Source organism: Capra hircus (genome assembly GCF_001704415.2).
Source record: "Capra hircus breed San Clemente chromosome X unlocalized genomic scaffold, ASM170441v1, whole genome shotgun sequence".
Classification (NCBI taxonomy): domain Eukaryota; kingdom Metazoa; phylum Chordata; class Mammalia; order Artiodactyla; family Bovidae; genus Capra; species Capra hircus.
The window spans coordinates 20965316-20982284 of NW_017189516.1; the positions used below are offsets into that span (position 1 = coordinate 20965316).

The 16969-nt window shown below is 42.7% G+C and overlaps 1 long non-coding RNA gene across 1 annotated transcript; it reads right to left on the reverse strand.

The window, feature by feature from the left end:
* Positions 1-2284: 2284 nt before the first annotated feature.
* Positions 2285-14993, reverse strand: LOC108634319. Its single transcript, XR_001917540.1, has 3 exons — positions 14904-14993; positions 13576-13713; positions 2285-2367 (listed from the first exon to the last, which is right to left on the reverse strand). It is a non-coding gene; the product is annotated as an uncharacterized LOC108634319 (long non-coding RNA).
* Positions 14994-16969: the final 1976 nt, after the last annotated feature.

Genomic DNA, 16969 nt, shown 5'->3' on the forward strand with positions numbered 1-16969 from the left:
AATCAAGATTGCCGGGAGAAATATCAATAACCTCAGATATGCAGATGACACCACCCTTATGGCAGAAAGTGAAGAGGAACTAAAGAGCCTCTTGATGAAAGTGAAAGAGGAGAGTGAAAAAGCTGGCTTAAAGCTCAACATTCAGAAAACAGAGATCACGGCATCTGGTCCCATCACTTCATGGGAAATAGATGGGGAAACAGTGGAAACAGTGTCAGACTTTATTTTGGGGGGCTCCAAAATCACTGCAGATGGTGACTGCAGCCATGAAATTAAAAGACGCTTACTCCTTGGAAGAAAAGTTATGACCAACCTAGATAGCATATTCAAAAGCAGAGCATTACTTTGCCAAGAAAGGTCCATCTAGTCAAGGCTATGGTTTTTTTAGTGGTCATGTATGGATGTGAGAGTTGGACTGTGAAGAAAGCTGAGCACTGAAGAATTGATGCTTTTGAACTGTGGTGTTGGAGAAGACTCTTGAGAGTCCCTTGGACTGCAAGGAGATCCAACCAGTCCATCCTAAAGGAGATCAGTCCTGGGTGTTCATTGGAAGGACTGATGCTTTGGCCACCTCATGCAAAGAATTGACTCATTGGAAAAGACCTTGATGCTGGGAGGGATTGAGGGCAGGAGGAGAAGGGGATGACAGAGGATGAGATGGCTGGATGGCATCACCGACTCGATGGACGTGAGTTTGAGTGAACTCTGGGAGCTGGTGACGTACAGGGAGGCCTGGCGTGCTGTGATTCACAGGGTCACAAAGAATGGGACATGACTGAGTGACTGAACTGAACTGAAATGTAACCACAAGTGTCCTTATAAGAGGGAGCCTGAGGGAGATTTGAGATAGATAGTAGAGGAGATGCACACACAGAGGAGGTGGCATTATGACCATGGGGGAAGAGACTGGAGTGATGTGGCCAAAGCCAAAAAATGCTAGCGGCCACCAGAAGCTGGAAGACTCAACCAGACAGTGCCCCATTAGAAAGCCTTTTTCCTGATCCCTTTTTCCAGGATTGGATATAGATATGAAGGCTGGAGGTACAGTAGCCATCTTGGGACCACAAGGCATAAACATGAAAACATAAAAGTTAGTATGCTTAAAGATGATCAAGATGAAAGATGGAGAGAATATTCGAAGCTGTTTACAGTATCATTGAGCCTGTGACTGCCAACCTCAAATGTTCTGGTAATGGAAGAAAATAAAGCCTTCCCACTTGAAGGCCGTCTAATAGAATTTTCTGTTACTTGCAGGGAGAAGAATGCTTTACTGGGAAAAAAAAAAAAAACCTTTCAGATAATCTCTTAACTACCCCTTTGAAATTGCCAGGCTAGGTTCTAGCATGTCCATTTTGTAAACAAGGAAACAGAGCTGCAGAGCCTATGTGGTTTAAATGTCTGGATCTGGTGGAAAGAGCATTTTTCTTTTCTTTTTTTTTGGTTTTGCTGCAAGGCTTCAGGGATCTTCGTTCCCTGATCAGGGATTGATCCACAGCCCTTGCCAGTGAAAAAGCACAGAGTCCCAACCACGGAACTGCCTATGAATTCAGGCAGGCATTTCTATTGGGGTAGAAATAACACTGTCTAAACAAGAACTATCACAGCATATTGTGTGGGCCTATATCATAAGAACATCAAATGGCCCTGAAGGTGGCCCAGTTGGGGGAACCCCTGCCCACTGCCCCACTAGCCCCAGGGGCTTTGTCCTAGGAGAAGAACTGGATCCAGTGGTGGGGGTGGGAAGGAGCATGATGGGTCTCATTTACAACAGAAAGTGCCTTCATTCTAAGGAGAAGAAGAAATCCACTACTGGAGGCATTTAGTGAAATCAAAGTTATATTTAATGCTGTGGCTGAATTCTCCCAACTCTAGATGGACCCTGAAACCCATTATTAAAGCCAAGCAGGCTATAGAACACCAGCACGTCATTCATCTCTAGTCTCTGAAGAACAGCATTCCATGTCCAGGGTCACTCCGCCCCCAGCAGTGTTGCCCAGAGCAGTGTCCAGCTTAGAGATGCAAATGCCCTCCCATCCCCACCCCCTGGCCAGTGCTGTGTCTGCTATAAAGGAAGGAAAAGCAAATCCTAGAAGCTAGGAGGCCCTCCCAGAAGAAGGCTGCCCTGTCCTTGAGCTCCTCAGCTTGCAGAGCCCATTTCCACAGAGGATTCAATCCACACAGTAATGTGTGTGTGTGTTCAGGAATGAATTCTCCTGCAGTAACAAACCAACACCCCAATGTCAGTGGTGCAACACAATAATAAACATCACAGACTAATACCTGTGTTCCTGGTTGACAGGTGGATTTCCAAGTAGTGGCAGAGGACCCCAGGCTCCTTGTACACTGTGGCTTCACTCTGCTGAGGCTCTGTAAAAGCACATGAAAGTTATAGTTGCTCAGTTGTGTCTGACTCTTTGTGACCCCATGGATTATACAGTCCATGGAATTCTCCAGGTCAGAATATTGGAGTTGGTAGCCGCTCCCTTCTGCAAGGTATCTTCCCAACCCACGGATCGAACCCAGGTCTCCCACATTGCGAATGGATTCTTTACCAGCTGAGCCAGCAGGGAAGCCTATAAGCTAATGATAAACAACTACAATCCAATAACTTTTTTTTAACAAAAAAAATCTCATTCCTATAGCTGCTGCTGCTGCTGCTACGTTGCTTCAGTCGTGTCCGACTCCATGCGACCCCATAGATGGCAGCCCACCAGGCTCCACTGTCCCTGGGATTCTCCAGGCAAGAACACTGGAGTGGGTTGCCATTTCCTTCTCCAGTCCATGAAAGTGAGCAACCCCATGGACTGCAGCCCACCAGGCTCCTCTGGCCATGGGATTCTCCAGGCAAGAGTACTGGAGTGGGTTGCCAGTGCCTTCTCCTCCTATAGCTGAAACCCACACAAACATCAAAGACCTCACACATGAAAACGTCTGCCAAATAGCTCAAAGATTTCATGTGATAAGATTTAACCATTAAGAGTTATGAGTTCCCGCATCTTTGACAGAGACTTCCGCAAAGTTCAGAAGACCTCACACACTCAGACTCAACACAATTCTGAGGCCATGGACAATGATTCTCAAGAACCTCAGAGATTTCATAGACTGAGACAATGACTGGGAAACACTGCAGAGACTTCACACCCTGAGACACAGTCCCAAAGAGCTCAGTGATCTTACACTGTGGGTGCAACAGAAAACAATTCTGAGGCCTTAAGCTTTGGAATGGGTCCACTCTCTCCACCCCTAACTCCTCACCAACCTCACAGACCTCACAAGTTCAGAGAAAATCTGAAGCAGAGATTTCACATCCGATCACATAGAATCCTAATATGTTGGAGACCTTCAGACCTGAACACATACCCCAGACGGCTCTGGCAATGCACACCCTAGGAACACACAACCCCCTAAGGGCTCAAACTATTCACTCAGGGGCACAGGTGGCAAGTACCTCAGTGATCTCATCCCCTTGAGAGTCAGCTCTCCAAAACAGTTCAGAGGACATGACATAAAACCCCAAACAGCTCAGAAGACTCACACTCTGGAACCCCAATTCATGGACAAACAGTGATACCACACAGTTACACAGATGGCTAAACAGACGCCACCCCTTAGAAACAGAACAGAGGTCAGAGACATCATACTCTTAACAGAGATTGTCCATAGGGACAGACTCTTCACACCTGGGAACATATCCCAAATGGCTCATAATTCCCATCATGTGACACAGGACCTCCCACCCCAAAAAACACACAGACTTCATACTCTGAACATAGATCCCCAAATTGCAGAAAGTTCACATCCTGGGACCCAGACCCCAAAGAGCTCAGAGAACTTGCACTCTTGGACACAAGCCAGAAAACAATCTGGAGACGCTAGGCCATGAACACAGATGCCCATGAGTTCACAGACCCCCTGTGTTGGGACCAGGATCCAAAATATCCCAGAGATTTCACACTGTGGGGTACAGGTCCCCTAGAGAGTTCTTGCAGCCTAGACATAATCACCAGAGAGTCTAAATTCACCTAGAGTGTTCAGACATGTCACACCTTGGACACAGACCACCACCAAAAAAAAAAAAAAACCTGTTCAGGAAACTCCTAAATTGGGAACAGATTTCAAACAGACTCACAGAGTTCATGGAAACCAACTGGCAAAGACAACTCCAACTTGAAACATAAACCTGATCAAATTCTAACAGACCAATTATTAGTCAGAGGCATCACACCCTTACACAGAAACCACCAAATGTATGAGTATACCCCAAGTGACACAGTGGTTTTATGTCATGGAACACACACCCAAAAGAACTCAGATGCCTCATACCCTTCAAACAGCTCATATCCTCAAACAGCTAAAAGACCTCTTATCTTGGACCCTGACTGAAAAATAATTCATAACCATTGTAGCATTAACAAGCATCCCAGAGAAACTCAGAGACCTCAAGTGTTGGGGCACAGATACAGAACCACCTCCAAGACATGACACCAAAGCAAAAGTGTCACTCAGTTGTGTCTGACTCTTTGTGAATTAATGGACTGTAGCCCACCAGGGTTGTCTATCCATGTGGATTCTCCAGGCAAGAATACTGCAATGCGTTGCCATGCCCTTCTTCAGGGGATCTCCCTGACCCAGGGATCCAACCTGCATCTCTTAGGTCTCCTGCACTGCCAAGTACCACTAGCACCATCTGGAAAGCCTGGGCTAACTAATAGCCCTACAAAATCATCCACCTCCTAATCGTTGCGATTGAAAACTTGCAAAAGAAGACTTTGTAGATGTGATTAAGTGAAGGATCTGGAGACAGGGAGATTATCCTAATTATCTGGTGGGCTCTAAATGTAACCACCAAGTGTGAGGGAGCCTGAGGCAGATTTTAGATAGCAGAAGAGGAGATGCATACACAGAGGAGGTGGCATTATGTCCATGGAGGAAGATATTGGAGTGATGGGGCCACAAGTGAAAAAATGCCAGCTGCTACCAGAAGCTGGAAGACGCAACAAGACAATGCCTAATTAGAAAGAAAGCCTTTGTCCTGATCCCCTTTTCCTGTATTGGATATAGATGTGAGGGCCGAAAGTGCAGCAGCCATCTTGGGACCACAAGGCAATAAATGTGATGACAAAAGTCACTATGCTTAAAAGTGGTTAAGATGAAAGAGGGAAAGAAAAGTCAAACCTGTTTGCAATATCATTGAGCCTGCGATTGCCAGCCACAAATGTTCTGGTAATGGGAGAAAATAAAGTCTTCCCACTTGAAGGTGTCGACTAAAAAAAAGATATACAACTTGAGAGTTGTGAGTTAAGTTTTATTTGGGGCAAAATGAGGACCATAGCCCAGGAGGCAGCATCTCAGATAGCTCTGAGAGACTGCTCTAAAATGGCAGTGGGGGCAAGTCAATATATAAGGTTTTGGTGAAGGGGGAGTTCAATGCCATGAAGCACTCATTTCACAAAAGGTTTTTGTTAGTCACAAGGATCTGATGTCACCATGAAGGGATTTAGTGCTTCTCTAGATATGAGGAGATGCAAGGATTGAGATAATAAAATCTGTTCCTAAAAACATCCAACTATCTAAAGACCTGTCCCACCAGGTTCCCTGGAGCACAGAGTGCCTCACCCGACCCTGAACTCCCTCGGGGATTGTTGAAGGTCAACCCTAAGCTATAGCAGCCTGGGGTTCAATCTCCATAGAAAAGTGAAGTCACTCAGTTTCGTGTCCGACTCTTTGGGACCCCATGGACTGTAGCCTACCAAGCTCCTCTGTCCATGGGATTTTCCAGGCAATAGTACTGGAGTGGATTGCCATTTCCTTCTCCAAAGGATCTTCCCAACTCAGGGATCGAACCTGGGTCTCCCACATTGTAGACAGATGCTTTACCATCTGAGCCATCAGGGAAGTCCTGATCTCCATAGCGGCAGATGACAAATACCTTTGTTGTTCAGTTGTTGGCAATGCTCTTGGTAAGTGCTAATTTGCAGTTGACACGACCCCCTTGTGGTCATAAATCCAACCATATTTTGCAGGGCATTTCATGACCATTTTGTCCTGCATTGCTGGGAAGGCTCGTTCCCAGTTCTGAAGAAGGTTTTTGTTGATAAGACAATGTGATAAGTAATGTGCTTATTACTGGATTAGGTCTTAAGAGTCAAAGATCTCTGGACACCTGTCTTCTAGTTATGGTCCAGGAAAATATTCCCTCTCGTTGCATCTTTTCATACCTAGAGTTACACTATTACAATCATTGATCATATATCGGGCTATACATTTGACCAACTGCTTCAAGTCTAGTTATCATTTTCATTGGAGGCTCAGTCATACACTTGGTAATACAAGAAATAATACTCTTCTGAAACAGGCAAAATACAAATGGTATAGTTAATAACATTAGTGGAATTAAATATTTTAGCCACAAGCCTCACACACCAAACCAGTTTTTTAAAAAGATTGTTAAGACTAGGGAATGGGTCACTTAAAGCAGAAATCTGATTTTTCATGTGGTTCATCAAAAGAGGATTAAAGGATTTATCAGGTATGAAAATATAGCATTCAGTTTGAATTTTAGCACAGATATCTTCCTGAGATGCTGTAAGGTATCAATGGCTTTGCAGTTGTGTAGCAGTGCCTTTCTCATCATAGAGATCTCAGAATTCAATAGACTAACAGCCCGATTACTATCATTTAAAGCTTATGAAAGTTGTTAAGGCTTAGATATCATCAACTATATCTTCCAACCCCATTGAAGGCGCACACACACACACACACACACACACACACAAGCTGCTAAATGGTCATACCAGTAGAATACAGATCTTTGACCCACTGGGATCATACCAATGGTAGATTAGTTAGGGTTACCTCTAATTTGTTAACATGTATGACCTTAAATTCATGGGAATCCCAGGCTACACCTTCGTATCCATCCCTATAGATGTCAAGGCCATAAATTAGTGCTATAAATCCACTGAGTTCCATACCAATCACTCTCTCTAAGGGTAATAATAGGCATAGTTCATAAAGCACCCAGCCTTGTCTCATAATTACCAGGTTGATCATTTTTAGTATGCCTCAACTGTTCCCAACATAGAGGAGCCTTTAAACTTAAATGACCATAGCCTGGTGTTAACCATGTAGATCCTCCCCATAATTGTGGGAGTTTTCCTTTTAACAGATGAGAGGTTAATTTTTTATTGAGACTTAGCTCATCATTCCGATTGAGTTTAAATGACCCTAAGAGAATACTTAAATCTATGGCCAGCATCAGAGCAGGTATTATTAGTTGGCCAGGTGAGAGGACCCCATCTAGTAATATCATGAATAGACAGAACAGTACTGAACACTCATCTAAAACAAATATCTTGGGGGTATCCAATCAGAGCCCTAGAGAACAGAAATCCACCAAGGTAACGCAGAAATACTAGGCACAGGTAATTGGCCACAACCCAACAATTGGATTGAGTTTTAAATTAGCATAGAATCATGTCCATGATTGAAAACATGTGATTGATAGGCATATGTCCAAGGAATCAAGAAAACATTATAAATGATCATAAAAGTCAGATCACCATCTTGGGCAAGCTGTCTTCTTCTGATGTCATCTTCTTCTCGTCCTAGTAGCTTCCTCTGTTTGAGCATTGTTTTAAGGTGAGTTTGAGATCAGTAGGCCTCTCTATGGACCAGTCCAGCTTAGGGGCCTTTGGAAGTGGGAGTTAAACCCAAGAGTCAATTTCCCTTCAATTTCACTGGGCATGAGCTAGTTAAGAGTACCTGATAGAAAGGTCCTTCCATCCAGGTTGGAGACAGTTCCTGAAATTGTCTTCCTTAAATTATGTCTTCTTCCAGTCTTGATTGTAGGTCATGTGTGGCATCTGATATGCATCCAAAGATAGATTACTTCAGAAACAACGCTAGAGTGTTCTTTAATGTGAAGTGAAGTTGCTCAGTTGTGTCCAACTCTTTGAGACCCCATGGACTGTAGCCTACAGGGCTCCTCTGTCCATGGAATTTTCCAGGCAAGAGTACTAGAGTGGGTTGCCATTTCCTTCTCCAGGGATCTTCCCGGCCCAGGGATCAAACCCGGGTCTCCTGCACTGCAGGCAGACGCTTTACCGTCTGAGCCACCAGGGAAGCCATTATTAAAGTTCTTTAATAATTCAATTCAATTTTACATTAATATACCCTAACAGCAAAGAACTATCCAGGAAATGAGTCTTAGTAGATAACTAAGACTTAGAAGATAACCCTCCATTAACAAACTGGGATTTAACATTCATTGAAACATCTCTTTCTCCTTAAAATCACCATCATTTTTACCAAATATAACCAAATTAAGACCTGTTTGTAGTATAGGTCTGGTCTCAATAAACTTGGCCTGATGACTTATATAACCGTAATTGATCATAGACATTTTGCTTTGCTGAAACTTTTATAGAGTCTCAGACTGAACTTTTAAAATAAAAGCTTTCAGGGCTAGGAAAGCCATGCCAAAGGCTTATCACAGATTTTGCCTAACAGATCTAAATAAATTCCTCCCTTCTCAAGGTCTCCAAAATTCCTTGAGATTTCTGTACCTGTTATTGAGATAATCTTCCTAACTTACCTGATAAAGTCACTGGAAACTAAGAGCTTCCAATCTCTGGAGGGTTCAGATATAGAGAAAAGATAAATGTTTCAATTTGTTTATAAAATATAATTTTACCAAATTACTGTCATAATTAGTTTGAGGGGAAGGTTTTTTTTTTCTTACACCTGGAAAACACAGATTCAAATCAGTAATATTTCAGATAGAAACCATAAAACTTATAAGCATATTCACTACTTCCTTCAGTCCTTTTGTTAACCTTTGTGAAGTCATCAGGTTTTCTATTAGAATCTTTTACCCAGTTCAGAAACTGGTATTTATCCAAAAGTCCTTTTTATAAATCTTCTAGAAGAGGCGAAACTTGTTTAATGCTATGACAATATTTTGAGATAGTAACTAGAATTATGCTTGATAACATTTTACCCAAACATATCAGACTTTTAGGAACTCCATACAGTTTCTAGGATATCTATATTATTAACATTTACCATACAATATAACCTGACTTATTACTCACTTGACAATACATCTCATGTAATTCTGTATACAAAATGAACCTAATTAGTATAATATCTCTCTTTGGGATATTTCAGGGGCCCTCTGAAGCATCCCAAAGTTAGCTACAAATCTTCTACATTAGAATGACTTAGGAAGCTTTGTCAACAAGTATCAAAAGGTTTAGAACACTTAGTCAGATAGGATTATAGGTCATTGTGAAACAACAGCTATTCACTTAGCCAAAGTAACAATAAGAGATTTCAGAACAGGTCATTTAAAAGATAAAGAAACTTAAATCTACTATCATAGGCAGTTCAATATCTGAAGAAAAGGTGTCCTCTTAACAGAAAGAAAAGCTAAATTCAAGTTTTTGCACCATCTTACTTTACTTAAAAGGTAAACTTAATTAACTTTATTTTAAACTTAGTCCTCAGTTCAGTTCAGTTCAGTCGCTCAGTCATGTCCAACTGCGACCCCATGAATCGCAGCACGCCAGGCCTCCCTGTCCATCACCAACTCCCGGAGTTCACTCAAACTCATGTCCATCGAGTCGGTGATGCCATCCAGCCATCTCATCCTCTGTCGTCCCCTTCTTCTACTGCCCCCAATCCCTCCCAGCATCAGAGTCTTTTCCAATGAGTCAACTCTTCACATGAGGTGGCCAAAGTACTGGAGTTTCAGCTTTAGCATCATTCCTTCCAAAGAATACCCAGGGCTGATCTCCTTTAGGATGGATTGGTTGATCTCCCTGCAGTCCAAGGGACTCTCAAGAGTCTTCTCCAACACCACAATTCAAAAGCATCAATTCTTCAGTGCTCAGCTTTCTTCACAGTCCAACTCTCACATCCATACATGACCACTGGAAAAACCACAGCCTTGACTAGATGGACCTTTCTTGGCAAAGTAATGTCTCTGCTTTTGAATATGCTATCTAGGTTGGTCATAACTTTCCTTCCAAGGAGTAAGTGTCTTTTAATTTCATGGCTGCAGTCACCATCTGCAGTGATTTTGGAGCCCCCCAAAATAAAGTCTGACACTGTTTTTACTGTTTCCCCATCTATTTCCCATGAAGTGATGGGACCAGATGCCATGATCTTCGTTTTCTGAATGTTGAGCTTTAAGCCAACTTGTTCACTCTCCTCTTTCACTTTCATCAAGAGGCTTTTTAGTTCCTCTTCACTTTCTGCCATAAGGGTGGCGTCATCTCCATATCAGGTTATTGATATTTCTCCTGGCAATCTTGATTCCAGCTTGTGCTTCTTCCAGTCCAGCGTTTCTCATGATGTACTCTGCATATAATTTAAATAAGCAGGGTGACAATATACAGCCTTGACACACTCCTTTTCCTATCTGGAACCAGTCTGTTGTTCCATGTCCAGTTCTAACTGTTGCTTCCTGACCTGCATACAGGTTTCTCAAGAGGCAGGTCAGGTGGTCTGATATTCCCATCTCTTTCAGAATTTTCCACAGTTTATTGGGATCCACACAGTCAAAGGCTTTGGGATAGTCAATAAAGCAGAAGTAGATGTTTTTCTTAGCCCTAACCATATACAAAGTTAGTCCTAACCATATACAAAACTCTTTCCTAATGGTTCACTTTTCACAAACCTTATCACTTTCTGTACCCATTACTATGTTCTCCCATCCTAAAAAGGCACCTGTAAGTCAGGCTTGCCTCCTTTTCCATTCACAAAATGCAATTCCATTCCTCATACCTTCTTTTCCAAAAACACACTTTCTACTTCCCTTAAGCAACCAAGAACTGACTTTTATGTTAGCATTTTATAGATTGGGTGAGCATAAATATCAGTGATTATTTCTAAAACCTTTGTTTTCTTACAGAAAACATTTTAGGATGGCACCAAACATCATTTTTAATCCCAAATCTCTTTAATTTCTCTGTAAAAGGTAATAAGTGTTTAATAGTAAATGTTTCAAAATCTTATTTTATTTGGAAATGACTTAGCTATTCAATGGACTTCCAACACTTAGTTTAGCACAACCCTTAGAAGTTAAAGTTACCCCAATCTGGAGAGACTATTTTAGACAGACATTCCTAAAGCATAATTATTCTTAATAGAGTTTATCTAAAGGCTCATATTACATTTACATTTTTTAGAAGTTTCTTCACTCAAGGTAATTTCCTTGTTGACAAACTTGTAACAGATATAATAATATTTAACTTATATTCACCTAGGTACAATGAAAATATTCTGCTTAATGATAATTACTCATAGACATGTCTATATTATTTAGGTCAACAAATACACATTAATATCAGGTATTTAATACTGAATATTTCTCAGTTCACATGAACCTGAAATTCATTTAGGTTAATTTCTCTTGCATTTAGAATTATTTAATTTGTAAGTGCATACTTTTTAAAGGCCAATTAGATTAGAACTCATTTACACACTGATCTCAGCAATCAGTAATATTATAAAAAAAAAGACACACACTGAGACATACATATATCCAAATAGACACAAGAGATCCTATAGCTTTGTTTTCCGAACTTAGTTATGAATAAAAAATGGTTGGAATAAGATTTAAAAAGGCTTTGTTCCTCCCTTTTTTTCCTTTTGGTTTCAGGAATTAGATATGGTCTAGATAAGTGATCCAGAGAGCTCTGGTCTAAAGGTATAGGAGGAGTTACTTCCTCAGGGCAAGAATTCTTAAAGAGATAGTTTTTTCTTCAAGCTTCATCTGGAATCTAAAGAATATAGTGACCACACTGTCAAAAATTGTAATTTTTGTGTGTATGACCATAGTTTTATAGCCAAAATTTAGACCAGATAGTGCTCACCTTGGCCCTGATAACAAGGGCAGGTTGGTCCCAGCAGGGATTGTCCCTCTGGGGAAGTAGGGGGTCTTAGTTTGATCAGCCCCAGGCTGTTGATTACAGGAGGAAGTCCTAGACAGAAAGGAACTTCAGTCCATTTTCCTATCCTATGTCAATAAAAGATCTAATATTTTAGGCTATTTTTCTTGTCACTGGATCATAGCTATAGATTGATCAGTCAAGGAAAATTTTTTTCCCCAAGGGGTTCCCAGGTGGAGTGTGGAACCTTATAGTGAGCAATTCCCACATTAGCTTGAGCAGTTTGTACCAGATGTCTGTGCACTCAAGCCAAACAAACAAAACAAAAGCAAACCAGAACTTCACCAGGCAGGAGTCACACTCCAAATGAAACAAAAGGCAAAGAGATGCCCAGAAATCAAAAGCCAAGTGGCAAGAGTGCCCCAAAAAGATGGTAAAGTGATGCCCAGAAATAAAAAACCAAATGGCATAAATGTCAAACATGACTTCCCAGTTTGACTAGACCTGCGACCTGGCAGTCAGAGCTAGCAGCCCTTTTTTAGTTTTGATATAGTTTCAAGCAATTTCTTGTTGATTTTCTGTGAAGAAGTTACTCTCTCATTTCCTGTTTTAGAAGCTTTAGATACCAGTCAAAGTATGGCTGGCCTTTTCTAATTGTGCATGCAAAAAATATCAATTTTAGAATATCAAAAGATTCCCAATTTGGCCATTTTAGGTTGAGATCTCTTTCAGTATAATTTCTCCAATTAACTAGGTACTTGGAGGTATGAGTTCCATGCACATTGTACATGAATCTGGCTAGAGTGTAAGTCAGATGCTGGCTTTCTAACACCCCTTTGTTTCTGTTTTTGAGAGATTCTGTTTCCCATTTTAAGCTGAATTTGTCAGGGATAAAAGTCACTAGTGAACTTGTATAGTGGACCCATGTGCTTCTTGTGAGCTTAACTCCTCCAGGAGTCACCCCAGAGTTGTTTCAGCTTGTCTTACATGTCTCGGATCTTGCCTCCAGCAATCTAAGACCACCATGGCTGCTCAGGTCGCTGAATGGCCAGTTCTTATGTGTGACCCCCCGGATGAGCAAGTATTTTAATTAAAGAGTGGGCTTCCCTATGGGACCACTGCACAGTATAAGGACTAGGCCTCCACTACTCCTGTAAATTTCTCAGTCAGCTGAGAAAACCGAAACTGGCCGAGAGGAGTCTTGTCCATTTTTTTCAGAGCAAAGCTCTCGTGTATTTTCCTCACTTTTATCCTGACAAATTCTATAAAGGCAGTCAAATTGAAGAAAAGTGTCAGATCAGCCTCTTAACTGCTCTACAGCAGCATGACCTCAATGTCACGACCTCAGTATCTTTCAGCAGAGCCCTGGGTATTCCTCAATTTTATCACAGTCGAGCCCCTCCCTACCCAGGACCTTTTCACTGTGTGGGCAATTCTCCTGGCATCTTTCAGCCAGCCCCTCCACCCAGTATCTTTTGACTGGGTGGGAATTCCTCAGTATCTTTCAACAGAGCACCACTCAGTGTCTAGACCATGAGTGGGTATGTCCTGGATGTTTCACCTGGGCCCCTGCCCCAGTATCTTTCCTACTGGGAGGGGGCAGGTAACCTGCTCCACTGCCAAATAAAACTGAGAATCTCAACCAATATGGTAGATTCAAGAACCAGGAGAGACTTACCCAAATTCGTCTGCACCCCCTGAGGAGGCAGACAGGTGCAAGGAGCCGCTGCTGGTACCAAAGCTCCGGTTCCTCATGGAGTCCAGTCAAAGGAAGGAAGTCCACTCTGGGTCCCTTCATGGTCACCATAACTGTTGACTAAAAAATATATACAACCTGAGAGCTGTGAGTTAAGTTTTATTTGGGGCAAAATGAGAACTGCAGCCCGGGAGGCAGCATCTCAAATAGCTCTGAGAGACTGCTGCAAAGCAGCAGAGGTTGCGAAAGTCAATATATAAGGTTTTGGTGAAAGGGGAGTTCAATACCATGAAGCACTCATTTTACAAAAGGGTTTTTGTTAGTCATGAGGATCTGATGTCACCATGAAGGGATTTAGTGCTTCTCTAGACATGAGGAGATGCAAGGATTGAGATCATAAAATCTGTTCTTAAAAACATCCATCTAAAGACCTGTCCCACCAGATTCCCTGGAGCAGAGAGTGCCTCACTCCACCCTGAACTCCCTCAGGGATTGTTGGAAGGTCAACAGCTATAGCAGCTGAGGGTTCAGTCTCCATAGAGGCAGATGGCAAATGCCTTTGTTGTTCAGTCGTTGGCCATGCTCTTGGTAAATGCCAATTTGTAGTTGACACCTCTAAACAAGAACTGTCGCAGCAAATAGTGTGGCCCTGTGTCATAACATCAAATGGCCCTGACAGTTGGGGAAACCATGCCTGCTGCCCCACTAGCCCCAGGGGCTTTGTCCTAGGAGAAGCACTGTGTCCAATGGTGGGGGTGGAAAGGAGCATGATGGGTCTCATTTACAACAGAAAGTGCCTTCATTCTAAGGAGAAGAAATCCACTGTTGGAGCCATTTGGTGAAATCAAAGCTATCTTTAATGTATGTACAGACATTTGTGGCTGAATTCTCCCAACTCTAGATGGACCCTGAAGCCCATTATTAAAGCCAAGCACAGTTATGCAACACCAGTGCCTCATTCACCTCTGCGTCTCTGAAGAACAGCATTCCATGTCCAGGGTCTCTCTGCTCCTGGCAGTGTTGCCCAGAGCCAGTGTCCAACTTGGAGATGCAAATGCTCTCCCATCCCCCTCACCTGGTCAGAGCTGTGTCTGCTATTAAGGAAGGAAAAGCAAATCCTAGAAGCTAGGAGGCCCTCCCAGAAGAAGGCTGCCCTGTCCTTGAGCTCCTCAGCTTGCAGAGCCCATTTCCACAGAGGATTCAATCCACATAGTACTGTGTGTGTGTTCAGGAATGAATTCTTCTGCAGTAACAAACCAACACCCCAATGTCAGTGGTGCAACACAATAATAAACACCACAGACTAATACCTGTGTTCCTGGTTGACAGGTGGATTTCCAAGTAGTGGCAGAGGACCCCAGGCTCCTTGTACACTGTGGCTTCACTCTGCTGAGGCTCTGTAAAAGCACATGAAAGTTATAGTTGCTCAGTTGTGTCTGACTCTTTGTGACCCCATGGATTATACAGTCCATGGAATTCTCCAGGTCAGAATATTGGAGTTGGTAGCTGCTCCCTTCTCCAGGGTATGTTCCCAACCCACGGATTGAACTCAGGTCTCCCACATTGCAAGTGGATTCTTTACCAGCTGAGCCAGCAGGGAAGCCCATAAGCTAATGATAAACAACTATAATCCAATAACTTAAAAAAAAAAAACACACAAAACCTCATTCCTATAGCTGCTGCTGCTGCTAAGTCACTTCAGTCATGTCCAACTCTGTGTGACCCCATGGACTGCAGCCTACTAGGCTCCTCCGTCCATGGGATTTTCCAGGCAAGGGTACTGGAGTGGGGTGCCATTGCCTTCTCCGTCCTATAGCTGAGACCCACACAAACATCAAAGACCTCACACATGAAAACGTCTGCCAAATAGCTCAAAGATTTCATGTGGTAAGATTTAGACCCATAAGAGTTATGAGGTCCCACATCTTTGACAGAGACTTCTGCAAAGTTAAGAAACTTTAAACTCTGGACCCACATCCCCCTGAAAAGCACAAATCCTCACACACATGCAGAAAATACACTCCAACAGCTCAGAAAACTGACACTGCAAGAAAAAGAACTATGAACACCTCAACAATCTCATTCTGTGGTACCACACTATTCAAGCAGGAAGACCTCACACAGCTGGACACAGAACATGATTCTGAGGCCTTGGACAGTGATTCCCAAGAAACTCAGAGATTTCATAGGCTGGGACAATGATTCAGAAACACTGCAGAGACCTCACACCCTGAGACAGTGTCCCAAGGAGCTCATTTGTCTTACACTGTGGGCACAGCAGAAAACAATTCTGAGGCCTTAAGCTTTGGACCGGGTCCACTCACTCCACCCCCTACTCTTGCCAACCTCACAGACCTCACAAATTCAGAGAAAATCCAAAGCAGAGATCTCACATCCTGTCACATAGAATCCTAATATCTTAGAGACTGTCAGACCTGAACACATACCCCAGACAGCTCTGACTATTCCCATCCTAGGAACACATAACCCCCTAGGGGCTCAAACCACTCAGGTGCATGGGTGGCAACTACCTCAGTGATCTCATCTCCTTGAGATTCATCTCACTTAAACAGTTCAGAAGACATGACACAAATCCCCAAACATTGCAGAGGTCTCACACTGTGGAACCCCAATCCATGGACAGCTGATTCCACACAGTTACACAGATGGCTAAACAGATCCCACTCCTTAGAAACAGAACAGAGGTCAGAGACATCATACCATTAATAGTGATCATCCATAGAAACAGATTCTTCATACCTGGGAACATATCCCAAATGGCTCAGAAGTCCCATCATGTGACACAGAACCTCCCACCCCCCAAAAAAAAAAAACCAGGGCTTTCACACTCTACACATAGATCCGCAAATCTGAAAATGTTCACATCCAGGGACCCAGATCCCAAAGAGCTCAGAGAACTCACACCCTTGGACAGAGACCAGAAAAAAAATTTGGAGACCTCCAGCCATGAACACAAATACCCATGAGTTCACAGACCTCCTATGTTGGGACCAGGATCCAAAATAGCCCAGAGATCTCATACTATGGGTACATGTCTCCAGAGAGTCCTTGCAGCCTAGACATAGTCACCAGAGATTCTGAATTCACTTAGAGAGTTCAGACATCTCACACCTTGGACACAGAACACCTAAAAGAACTGTTCAGAAACCTAAATTGGTAACAGACTCACAAACTTCACAAACTTCATGGAAACCAACTGGCAAACACAATTCCAACTTGAGACATAAAACTGAACAATTTCTAACAGACCACTTATTAGTCACAGGCATCACACCCTTACACAGAAACCACCAAATGTGTGCGTATACCCTAAGTGACAAGGGTTTTATGGCATGGAACACACACCCAAAAGAAC